We start from the raw sequence: 13561 nt of genomic DNA, 5'->3' as shown, positions 1-13561 counted from the left end.
CAGACTGCCACAGATCTCTGACCCTTCAAACATTCCAAAGGGCCAGTATCAAGAGGCCAGCTTTTTCTGTGGAAGAGTTTTTCTAGTAATTATATCTTCATATAAAATACGCTAAAATAAAGTACTGTGGCCAGAGGTGAGGCCAGGACCCTAGTTATTAAGTGAGATGGGCCCTCAACCTAGTTTTAAAACAGATTATGACATTATCTTAGCTAATCACAGTCTGTGTTTCAGATGCTCATGTATAAAATGACACCTGTAATTTATGCACATTGATTCATTAATAAATACTTATTTTAATTACGTACTATTAGCCAGGCCAAGGCAACGCACAGGTTATATTGGTGAGCAAAGCAGATAGTTTCTGTTTGCATAGAGTTTACAGTTTAGCAGGAGCGAGAAGACAAATCATCACATAAATACGTCATTATAATTTGAGAAAAGCATTATAAAGGCAAAGAGGGTACTATAAGAGCATTCAACAGGATATGAATTAACTTGATATTTAAAAAAACGTTAGGGGCATCTGGGTGGCTCCATTGGTTAAGTGTCCGGTTTCGGCTCATGTCACGATCTCACAGTTGGGTGAGTTCGAGCCCCACATCGGGCTCTGCACTGATGGTGTAGACCCTACTTGGGATTCTCTCTCTCCCTCTCTCTCTCTCCCCAACCCCCACTCTCACACGCATGCTCTCTCTCTCTCAAAATAAATAAACTTTAAAAAAAAGTTAAATGACATATCTGTAATGCACTCCGAGTTCCACGTGAGGAAGGCATTACTCACACTGCAGGATTGACTTATGAAAAAACACTGACATATTGGTAGTACAGTAAAGAGCACAGCAGTCCAAGCACATTAAAAAGTCAATTTGTAATTGGCAGACACTCCCGTCTCCTAGAGTAGTGTTCAAGCCTCTACCTAACAGTATTCCCTCAGTATGAAATGGGTCCGGGGCGCCCAACGGCTCAGTCAGTAGAGCATGCGACCTTGATCTTGGGGTCATGCATTCAAGTCCCACACTGGGCAAAGAGTTTACTTAAAAAACAAAAAAATAAATAAAAGGTAAAATAAAATGGGCCAAAGGAAGTAGGAGAAGAATGAAATGTTCAGAACTTCAAACTGTAATTGTGTATCTTATGTATTCAAGGCATCATGGCTGACAACCCCATAGGAATGGTTATAAATACTTCAGCTACCCGATATTTGTCAAATACAATTAAAATGTTGTAAAATCCAAAATCCAAAATCCCAAAATCCAAGGGCCAATTCTCATCTTCATTCCACTTTGTGCTGACACAGCAGTAGCATCTGATATAGCATGTTCCACCCTCTTTGCAACACTCTTAATTTCCAGAACACAAATTTCTCCTGCTATTCTCCTATCTCTCTGGCTACTTCCCAATCTCCCGTGGTAACCATGATGATCCTATTCAGTCTCATGGCTTAAATACACACTATTTTCTGAGGACTCCCAAAGATTTTAGCCAGGTCCTCTTTCTTCAGCTCCAGACTAGTATAAACAACAACTCCCTATCCGATATCTCTACTTGGATGCTTATTTTTTTTTCAACGTTTTTATTTATTTTTGGGACAGAAAGAGACAGAGCATGAACGGGGGAGGGGCAGAGAGAGAGGGAGACACAGAATCTGAAACAGGCCCCAGGCTCTGAGCCATCAGCCCAGAGCCCGACGCGGGGCTCGAACTCACGGACCGCGAGATCGTGACCTGGCTGAAGTCGGACACTTAACCGACTGCGCCACCCAGGCGCCCCTGGATGCTTATTTTAATAGGCATCCCAAACTTTAAATGTCCAGAATTAAACTCCTGGAATTCCCATGCCACCCCCTGCCAATTCTCCATCCCCCGCCCCCGCCAAACTTGTGCACAATGGCTTCATCTCTGAAATTGGTAACAAACTTTCCAACAGCTCAAGTCAAAATCTTGGAGTAATCCTTGATTATTATTTTTCTCTCACACTTCACATTTGATGTGTTAACAAATCTTGCTGGCTTTCTACCTTCAAGATACATCCACTACACCTACTGCTATCTCAGTTCAAGTCACAACCACCTTTCTCACCTACATTACTGCAACAGCTTAGCCTCCCAGGTTCTACCCTGCTCCTCCACCCCATACTGCACCCCAATCTAGTCTCAACATAGCACTGAGAATGACTCAAATTAAGTTAGAGTAAAAAGTCATTCCTCTGTTCAAGCTCTCCACAGGCTTCCCTTCTCTCTTGGAATAAAAGGCCAAGCTCTTCCACTGACCTACAAGGTCCTACATAGTCTGCACTCATTCCCTTCCTCCTTTTACATCTCTCACCTTATGTCCTATCTCTCTTTCCCGTGCTTATTCTGCCTCCGCAACAGTGGCTCAGTACTAAATATATCTCAAACATGCCAGGTATGCTCCTGTCTCAGGGCCTTTGCACTTGCAGTTCCCTTTTCTGTACAGATATTCACTTGGCTTACTCTCTCCCTCACTTGCCTCATTGTTTGATTCCCCCAATCACCCCTGCTAGAATGTATGCTTCTTTAAGACAGGAGATTTTTTGTCTGTTTATTCATTGTTGCATCCCCAGTGCCTAGAACAAGCCCTGATATATAGTGGGTATTCAATGCATACTGCTGAAAAAATAAAGATTGCAGATCTTGTTCCTGCACAGTTAGTTAATAAACCAAGATGCATATACTGAACTCATCAAAACTGCATATAATTTAGTAGGGTCTTGGGATATGTTCATCAATATAAGAGAGATTACTTATGTCACAAATTTAAGTAGTTTGGGGCAAAATCTGATTTAATAGTTCAGGAAAGAAAACAAGCATGATATGATAATAGAATAGCTCTGCCTGCCACTTGGGATTAGGAAAATGAGCTGCTACTTTCAGTCTTAAGCTACAATTTGACCTGCTAAGAGGGCACCCTCATCTAGAGCTGTCCCTTCAACTAACCTCCCTCCTCCACATGACATGACTCATGATTACTCGTTAGCTCAATCCCCTTGCAGTCAAGCTTCCTCCATCTAACAGAAGTGTACTGTATGTTAAGGGCCTTACAAGACCACAATGACCCAGTGACTATGTTCAGTCAAACACCAACAGATAATTGTGAAGGGAAGGCAAGTGAGAGTAGCTCAAACAGGTGACAGTGATTCAGTCCTAACCAGTTCATAAGAAACCACTCTGGCTGCAGTGAAGCCATTTGCCCCACAGCCAGTCCGTCACTACATCTCACCAACTGGATTCAATGCCCCTGGAATTCATCCACTGTTCTGGTCCCCTAACAGACACCTAACGTTTTTCCTTGTCCTGACCATTTCCTTCCCTAGACTTTAAGTGCCCCCAGGATAAACCCTAAATTCCTTGATGAGGTCCACAAAGCATCTCCCAGTATGAGCTGGACCCCTCCCCACCTCTCCACCTTACCACTTTCCCCTTACACTGTACCTGACATGCTAGCAGCTACTACATCTCTTTCAGTCTTGCTCTGAGATTTTGGTCCAAGCTCTTTGCTCTGCTTGGAACAATCTTTTCTTACTTTGGCAGGCTAATTCTCAGGAGATTTGTCAGGTCTCCACTTAAACACTACTTCTTTACATCTTAACCCAGCATGGCCTAGGCTGGGTTAAGTGATTCAGCTTACAGTTCCCAGCAGCCTGGGCTTTGGTTTTCACAGTGCCCATCATGATTCACTGGGATCACCTATTTAGCATCTGTCATGATAGCAGGATCTTGCCTACCTCACACACTGCTGTCACCAGGACAAAAGAGTGCTGACAGAGTAGGTGCTGAGTAATCACTGAAGAATGAATGTACAAATAAGTGTGAGAATGAATAGATCGGGAAGTAGGGTTAAACCTGTATAGATGGTACACTGGCTAGAGGACAATAGCTTTTTGTGTCTAATTCTTTCTTTGCCTTCCCTGCCTCCCTCCCTCTCTTCAAGTTTATTTATTTATTTATTTTTTTTTTTTTTTTTTTTTTTTTCTTTTTTTTTTTTTTTTTTTTTTTTTTCCAACGTTTATTTATTTTTGGGACAGAGAGAGACAGAGCATGAACGGGGGAGGGGCAGAGAGAGAGGGAGACACAGAATCGGAAACAGGCTCCAGGCTCCGAGCCATCAGCCCAGAGCCTGACGCGGGGCTCGAACTCACGGACCGCGAGATCGTGACCTGGCTGATGTCGGATGCTTAACCGACTGCGCCACCCAGGCGCCCCTATTTATTTATTTTTGAGAGAGAGACAGAGAGAGTAAGCAGAGGAGAGGCAGACAGAGGAGGGGAGAGAGAATCCCAAGCAGAGGATCCCGATGCAGTTCAAACCCACAAACTGTGAGATCAGGACATGAGCTGAAATCAAGAATCAGACGCTTAACCAACTGAGCCATCCAGGCATCAAGCTTAATTTTTGAGCATGATAAAGGAGATAAAATAAAACCACGAAGGTCAATTTTAATTGTTGTTTTGCAAAACTTAGGACCTATTGGGGAAATAAGCAGGAATGCCTTCTATCAGGCCTTCAACGCCAGTCATGTACCAAGAATTAATTAGAAAGAGGTGTCTGATTGTCCCCCAGCCTTCCTTTTGGCCCCTGCTAACACCTGGAATTGAGCCAGTATGGCAGACAGGCAGTCAATGCCTGAGTACAAGAGCCAGACCCAAAGAGGAAAGACAACCACACCCCATCATCAGAGCATAAACATGAGGGGGAGTGGGGATATGCAGCCTGAGTTCCAAACTTCAAGTGCATAGCAGAGGGACTACCTACAGCATGTACTTAAGAGTCTGATATGATAACATGAATGCTTTCGGCAGGACTGCTTTCAGATAGATGTGTGAAAGTGTTTCTTTACTTGCATTTATGTTCCCATTAAAAAATAAGAGCCAAACTAAAGAAACAGGTGTTGAGTTTTACAAATTAGTTATGATAAATGTTTTGGTCCCTGGGTTTCAAAAATCCAGAGGCTCTCTGGAGAAGGTTTCATTTTCCTATGATTTGTTTTTTATTTTAACAGTGCCCACACTGACTCAGTGACATGGTCACAGATTCCTACCTTCTCATTGTCAGCAAAAACACAAACAGGACAAAGGACAGATGTGCTATTCCCTCAGGTCCACAAGCTGATATGATGGTAAACTGTTAGGCAGCTACCACGTGATGGGGCACACCCAGAGCTGGCCAAAGACGACAGTTCCTTGCCCCCATGCTCCAGTCCACAAAGTGTCCTACGAGGGCACTAACGAAAGACCTAATGACCTGTTCAATGAGGCATAACTACCCAAGCTACAAAAGGGTCAGCTAAATTGGGTCATAAAGAAAAAATTTAACACCCACAGAAATATCTGGATTGCTATCAGGTCTAAAAGTTAGCTTCAGCTGATGATTACAGTAGGAAAAAGTACTTATTTACTGGCTACATTGAGTTTTTTTTTTTAAGATTTTATTTTATTACTGAGACAGAGAGAGAGAGAGAGAGCGCGCGCGCATAGGGGCGGGAGGTGGGACAGAAGGAGAGGGGGAGAGAGAGAATCCCAAGCAGGCTCCACGCCCAGCATGGAGCCCATCGTGGGGATCGATCTCATGAACCATGAGATCATGACCTGAGCCAAAATCAAGAGTTGGACAATTAACAGACTGAGCCACTCAGGCACCACCCCCTCCATATTAGTTCTTTATTGCTTTTGAAAATCTGGCAAGAACAAGATTATTTTTTTGCTAAGACTACTTTAACAGTGAGTTCCAGGTTGACATCAACCTGAAAATTCCATCCTCAGTCCTCTCTCTTTTGAAGCAACATAATCTAATCTTTCAATTTCACTATAACCTTCATGCAAATATTAACTTCCAATTCCCAGCCTCAACAACTTGTTCCAGCTCTATCTCTACTAACTGTCTAAGTGTCGACTGGAAATCCCCACATAAGTGACCTACCAGCTGCTCCCATCCCAAATTTGTCTTTCCTCTCAAACACAAACCTCCTTCTGCGCACCCCCACCCATTTCAGTGGCACACTATCCAGTCACCAGAGTCCTCTTCTCATTTATTCCCCAATATTTATAAGCACCACAATGAGCCAGGCATTATGCCAGGAGGTGGGACACAGAGCAGTGATCTAGACAGGCAGGCTAGGTCCCTGGAGCTTAGGTTCTATTTCTTGCTACACCCATAGCCGAATACCAAGGACTGATCTGACACAGAAACACAATGAGTGTTCAGAGATCTTTCACTGTAGCAGGCATGTGAACAAAGACTCTGCCTTTTCTTTTAAATCACTTAGGTAAAGCATATTTGGCCGTGATGCATGTGAAACAGCCAACTGTAGAGAGGTGTATTACATACTTTGGTTTTACCTAGGGACCAAGAATGCACACTTAATTTACTGAAGTTTTCTAAGTGTTTTCCACCTTCAACATGGAGAAAAGTACTCTTCTCCTGGGAAAACTGGTTTATCTATGACAGTAATAGACACTGGATTTCAGTTTGGGACATTTTTTTTTTTTTTAAGATTTAAAATAATCTCCATACCCAATGTGGGGCTCAAATTCGCAACCCAGAGATCAAGAGGTGCACACTCCACCAACTGAGCCAGCCAGGAGTCCCTTGGGTATAGGACGTTTGTAGGGCACCCTGGAGCATAGCAACTCAGACTGTCATTCTCTAACTCTGTGTCACATGGCTTCTGGTCACCAAACAGTTTAAATATGAAGTGGTTCTCTGGTGACTGGAAATGCCCAAAGCCCTTCACAAACATCTCCTTTTTTTTTTTTTAAAGTTTATCTATCTACCTACCTACCTACCTACCTAACCCCAAGAAGGCTCCACACTGTCGGCACAGAGCCCAACTTGGGGCTCAATCTCACAATCAATGAGATCATGAATTCAGCCGAAATCAAAAGTTGGACACTAACTGACTAAGCCACCTAGGTGCCCCACGTATCTCCTTCTTATATGCAAGAAAACTGCTTATCAACTAGGCCATGACCACACTCAGCTGTGGTTTCATTTAACGATCATCTAGCTATTACATGTGAAATCTAAAATAATCTAATCTCAGGACAGTCTTTGTCATACCACCTTTTCTTCTTTTTACCTTTTTTTGGGGGGGGGGGCAGGGGAGAGGGGAGATGTTTAATGTGTAATGGAGAAGACCAGTTATAAAACACAGCATGTATATGGGATATGCATTCCTGAAAACAGCCATTCATTTTATATTTTAGGATTTTTTGGTTATTATTTAAATGATACACACAATGTCTTGTCTCACTATTGAGACTCTAAGCTCTTTTGGGACCAAGACTGGGTTTTATACAGTTTTAAGAAGAAAACAGGTCCCTGAAACCTCACACTTCAAGGTATTTTGGTAACAATCCCAGAACACTTTGGAAATTACTTAAAGACATTTAAGTGTTCTTTGAATAACAACCTTAGTATATTAGGGTTATTAGTCATTAAAGGAAAAGAGAAACAGAGATAGTTTTAAAAGAATAACCACCATGACCAGAAGCAAGCTCAGGCCTGGAGGAACCAAAACAAGCCATTTAAGCATACTGATTTAATTTTGAAAATAACATCGGATAAGGAATACTATGTTCAATCATTTTCTCCATTGTTCCAAAACATAAGCCACTGGCACAGGATTGTCAACCAATGCAAAAGGCTGAAAAGTAACAGGAAATATGGCTGTCTCTACCACCCCCCTTCTCCCGGACAAACAAAGGATGCCTGAGAAGACAAACATTCTATCTCACATGCTCCCAGAGCTACTCCCAGAGAGGTCTCCCAGAGATGATAACCATTTCCTAGCAGAAACCACCACACCACCAGGCAGAAAACATTAACCACATGGAACATCCTCTAATATACTTTGGAACACTGTGCTACTAAAGCATCCATCAAAACACACTGAAGAGACCCTCAGGCTCAAGACTATCTATCAACAAGCACCAAAAACAACAACAACAATGAAACAGTCTTAGGCGGTGCCTAATTGGCTCAGAAGGAAGAGCATGTAACCCTTCATCTCAGGGTTGTGAGTAGGAGCCCATGTTGGGTATAGAGATTACTTACAAGTAAAAAATCTTAAAACAACAAAAAAAATCTTAGAGAACACATAAGATGTACAGTGTACCCTTCATTTATACACATGAAAATTCATTATCTAGGTAACCACACTACTGTTTGGTTCCCTGACACCTGAGACAGGAAACAATAGTGCTGTCCTCTGCCAGTCCTCCTCCCCAGAACTTTAATACAGTCAGAGAGTATGAAGGGATGAAGGCTTGCAAAAAGAAAGTTCCAAATCATCTTTTACATCAGCAAGAAACTCTTAGGAAGGTTTGTATTTTATTTATTTATTTATTTTTAATTTTTTTAAATGTTTATTTATTATTGACAGAGAGAGACAGAGCATGAGCATGGGAGGGGCAGAGAGAGGAGGAGACAAAGAATCTGAAGGAGGCTCCAGGCTCTGAGCTGTTAGCACAGAGCCCAACACGGGGCTCGAACTCACAAACTGTGAGATCATGACGTGAGCTGAAGTCAGACGCTTAACTGACTGAGCCACCCAGGCGCCCCAGGAAGGTTTGTATTATAAAATATATACTCATCATAGACAATTATTCTGTGTTCTTCTGTTTTTTGGGTTTTTTTTTAGATTTGTTTAATATATTGTGATTAAACTGTATTCATAAGTTTGTATCCTGAATTTTTCACGTACCCATTCTGACATAAGCATTTTTTTATGTTACCACAGTTTTTAAGGGTTGCGTATTTCACTGACTCCATGAACCAGCTTTTTATTTCTCTAGTGTTAGACAACTGTACTATTTTCAATTTATTTTGCTACAAATTATACACATTCTGAAATTATGGTCCACAGGTTGTAAGATTTGCCTAACATTATTTTTTTTTTAAGATTTTTTAAGAACTATTTTTTTTAATCTACTTATTTTGAAAGACAGAGAGGGAGTGAGGTGAGGAGGGGCAGAGAGAGACAGAGAGAGTGAATTCCAAGCAGGCTCTTGCACTGTCAGGGCAGAGCCTGATGCGGGGCTTGATCCCCCAAGCTGTGAGATCATGACCTGAGCTGGATGCTTAACTGAATGAACCACCCAGTCATCCTAAGATTTTATTTTTATTTATTTTATTATTATTTTTTTTTCAACGTTTATTTATTTTTGGGACAGAGAGAGACAGAGCATGAACGGGGGAGGGGCAGAGAGAGAGGGAGACACAGAATCGGAAACAGGCTCCAGGCTCTGAGCCATCAGCCCAGAGCCTGACGCCGGGCTCGAACTCACGGACCGCGAGATCGTGACCTGGCTGAAGTCGGACGCTTAACCGACTGCGCCACCCAGGCGCCCCTAAGATTTTATTTTTAAGTAACCTCTCCACCCAATGTGGGGCTGGAACTCACAACCCCGAGATCAAGAGTAACATGCTCTACTACCAAAAGAACCAGGCAGGTGCCCCAGCATTCTAAGCAAAATGTAATTGTGAAAGTAAATAACAAAAGATTCTGACGTTGCAAAGTGATATGGTAAATCTCAAAGCCAAGTAGAAGTGTTGCAGGTTCTATTTTGGGGTTATCTGTTCTCAAGAGAAATTGAGAGCTGACAGTGTGAGAGTACCAGTTATCTCCAGCTAGGAAAAAGGACTGCATTCGATACTCCATTCCCATTCCTCACAGCCTTCATTCCTAATCTTTCATGGTAGAGGACAGGTAGAAACCCTTATGGAATAGCTGTGAGAAGTGGCAGGGGAGAGCTATCTCTCCCGCAATTCCTGTCTATCCTGGGTCCCAAAGAATGTGGCATTTTGTCAATGGCTACTCTGAAAACTGCGAGCATCTAGGACAAAGGCACTACTTGCAACTTTCCTTCTAAGAGAAGGATCTAAAGAACAAGTGCTTAAGGATAGAGTTTGAGTGTATTTAAGCAATGCAGGAATATTCATTTCTTCCTTCTGAATGTTTATTTAAACTGTATTATCTAAGTGTTTATTCCCATCCCGTGAGACAGAAATATTTACTTCATTTCTCATTTCTTTTGTCTCAGTTTATACAGATAATACTCGAGTGAGCTCATCCCTGACCTAATGGCTAATTCATAGTAAGTGTTAATGTCGGAAGTCTTAATGCTTTCACATTTTTCTCAGTATCTCTTATCATTCTGATTTTCATGAGCCCACTTTTTAAAAACACCCAACATTTAAATTTTTCAAGTAACTTGGATATTTGGACTCTCTTGGAATACAAAGTTGCTACTTTTTAATTTAAGAAAAATAATGTTCCATTGCTATGTTGTACATGAATTCTCAAAAATAGCAAAATCTGAAATTTTTTCCTAGAGACTGTCCTATTCCAACAGTGAATTTATCCAGGAACTGGACCTCCTACTATAAATATGCCTGAGTGACTTGTCAGACATCAGAAAGGCTCTTCTCCTACTTCTAAGTTAGTGGTCTCCGATTCCTGTGTTTTCTGAACACCAACGTCTGTGTTACAACTTCTTTTATCAGATGGCACTGCATCTCTACTGCATTTCTCCTCTTACTGTATAACCAGAAAATCAGTTCAGTGAAAGTAGATCCTGTTAACATTACTGGTTTATCTGGTATGTTGGCCTGTTAAATACTGCCGATTACTTTATTACAGGTCAGATTTGATAACTGCCCTCAGCTGCCCCAGAAAACAGAGCTGATATTAAGCAATTATTTGTCCGAAGTTTCATTGCTATAGCAACGCAGAAACACTTTAAGAGTCTGTAAGTCCGTCTTTTCGTTTGAAAATCGAAAAGAAAATCAGTGTCTTTCTGATTATACAGAGGAGCTCAAAAAATGTACACCAATCAATGGGGCATAGTCACCACATTTACGCAATATCTTCTTCAACTGCGCATTCAAGAAAGTATTTGCACTTACATTCAAAGCATCCCACACAGCATCCAGCTCCACAGCTGGTAATTACTCCCTTCCATCTTACCTTGATTTTGGCCTATTAGCCTGTCTTCTATCTGGGCCAGCGCTAAAGTAATTTGAGTTTCTACAAAGAATACAATGATTTTCATAAAGCTTTTCTGACAGGATCTGATTAACAGTGCCAATTTTCCGCACAGATTACAAACCCTTCTAATAACACCACATTATATCTCTTGCTATATTTTATACAAAATATTTCCACAGATGAAAGAAAATCAATAAAATGCACAGCCACAACATCACAGAAAAGGTCTGGCAGTGATTTATGAACCTAAGACAAAGTTTTGTTTCTTAAACTAATCTGACCTATTAACACCATCATACTTTAAATGTATCTCATCGCTCTGAGGGGGAAAGAAAACATACTGCAAAATCGAACATACGTTGATAATTAGTTTCATCAAGCTAGTAAGAAATTGATTTTGATGATTAGAGTCAGGGACCATCTTCTAAAAATCACACACTTCTTTTGACCATATTACAAATCTTTATGTCTTTGAACGGGGAGAAGGGGTGTTATTGCTAATCTTACTACTAGTGGATTCTAGTAATACTTAAAGAAATCATATATCTGAATTTCCCCCTCAAATAAATATAAGTGATCAGACTCAGACCAATCATTCCATAGGAAAAGTAGGACAACCGGATGCTAAGAGAAAGCCTGACAACAGAATTTTTAACTGTAAAAATGGGGAGTCCCAACAGAACTGTCTGCTGAAAATTTTCATCTCTTGGTCCAGTCTCCATATTCCAAGTCAAAACCCAGTACTTTTTTACATTTTCTGTAAAATGGATGGCCTTAATTAAAAAACTCTTTTGTTTGGGGTGCCTGGGTGGCTCAGTTGGTTAAGTGTCCAACTTCAGCTTAGGTCTTGATCTCGCAGTTTGTGGGTTGGAGCCCCGAGTCAGCTCTGTGCTGACAGCTCAGATCCTGGAGCCTGCTTTGGTTTCTGTGTCTCCCTCTCTCTCTGCCCCTCCCCCACTCGTGCTCTGTCTCTCAAAAATAAACGTTAAAAAAAAAAGTCTTTTGTTCCCTGGTGCACATAGCTTTTCAGAAGAAAAGGAGTTTGCTTATCAAGAATGAATCTAGCTTCCCCAACACAAAGACAACTGTCTTCTCCATATCTCAATAATGTGTTAAATGTCTTTTCTAACTTAAATAGCGTTCCCTTCAAATGAAGGGTCATACTCTACAGGCTCTTCCTTCTGAGACCTTTATGCCCCACAGCCTACAAAAGTCTTCTGGGCAGTGCCCCAACTTGGTTCTGGATACTCACAGGGCACCCACTTTCTTCTATAAGATGGTTTATAACCTTTCCTGCTGTCTAGCTAATGCAACTTTAAACTTTTCTATTCTTGTCCCGTTCTTTACCTTTGGCAGCAGAGGGAAGGTAAACTTTTCACACAACCATTCTCAAGTCCTGATCTCCCCACCCCCATTTCCTTTCACCTCATTCGTGTGATAACATCTTGATGGGAACACCTTACCTCACCTTTTGTCTCCGCTAGTCCATTTGCTTCCTTCCTGGGCTTCAAAGCTAGGCCAGGGCCATTGAGACCTGGCCAGTGGGCATTTTGTAACTGGCAGAGCCACCTGCACTTTCTGGAGTGTCCTTTCTCCCATCTGCCACCTGAACTCTCTTTCCTTAAAGTATTTACCTTCTACAAGTCCCATCTCACTCTGAAAGACGATGTACCAGCTACCCTATGCGCCCTTTGTCTGAGGCTTCCACACCTCACATCCTCGTCCACAAAGCGTCAGTCCTCACACAGGTAGGGTCTGTTCGGCACGAGGCAGGGGATCCTAGGTTTCCGCGTCCGGTAAAGGGATGGGTCATGGCCGAGGTCCTTTCAGGACACAAAATTCTACAATTCTATGACCAAATCTGTAGGTCCTATTTCTGCGGTGGGGAGGACAAACTCCGGGGCGACCCCCGAACTCGGCGACCGCGGTGGCAGTTAGAACTGCCCCCTCCAGCCCAGGCTATGAGCAGCCCCGCCTCCGACCTCGGGCGCCGGGCCGCGGAGGCCCGGTCGACGCCCGCTGGCTGCCGCGCCATGCCCGCGCTCTCCTTCATCCTCACCCGCCGCCGCGGGCCCGCCTCTCACCTGGCATGCTGGCATCGCCCGTCCCGCGCTGTACCAGAGACCATGGGTCCGGACCGGTCTCGACCACCACCCGCCCGCCAAGAGGTAGGCTGGCGGGGACGCGCGGGCCCCGGAATCTAAAGCGCAGCCACCGGGAACGCGCCGCCTGGTTTCTAAGGAACCGGGAGCTCTGGAAAGGGAGGGGCGGGACGGCGAGTAGTCCGCGCATGCTCCTTGACGGGGGTGGGCCTGCGCTGGGAGGGGCCGTGATTGAGGGCTGCGCATGCGCGCATGCTCGCACTTTAGGGGCGGAGGTTAAGTGTCTTAGCCGAAGGGCTAGGTCCTTTATTTCCGTCGTAGTGGCTGGTGGGCGAGTGTGTTACTGCGTCTACTTGTTTCGGGCCTCCGTCCGGCATCAAAAACAACCAGGTTCTGGGAACTGTGGTGGGCCTTGGTTGTTCTGGAATGAAGGAAGGTCTGGTGTTGGAC

At 43.1% G+C, this 13561-nt stretch overlaps 1 protein-coding gene across 1 annotated transcript in view; it reads right to left on the bottom strand.

The window, feature by feature from the left end:
- Positions 1–13272, bottom strand: part of GFOD2 (glucose-fructose oxidoreductase domain containing 2) — a 35020-nt gene extending 21748 nt beyond the window's left edge. The window contains exon 1 of the mRNA XM_030297762.1: positions 13094–13272. The gene's annotated coding sequence lies outside the window, so the exon portion shown is untranslated. The remainder of the gene's footprint in view (positions 1–13093) is intronic.
- Between the last annotated feature and the right edge of the window lie 289 nt (positions 13273–13561).

The sequence above is a fragment of the Lynx canadensis genome, chromosome E2, assembly GCF_007474595.2.
Source record: "Lynx canadensis isolate LIC74 chromosome E2, mLynCan4.pri.v2, whole genome shotgun sequence".
Taxonomy (NCBI): domain Eukaryota; kingdom Metazoa; phylum Chordata; class Mammalia; order Carnivora; family Felidae; genus Lynx; species Lynx canadensis.
This window is presented reverse-complemented; position numbering and strand designations above follow the sequence as displayed.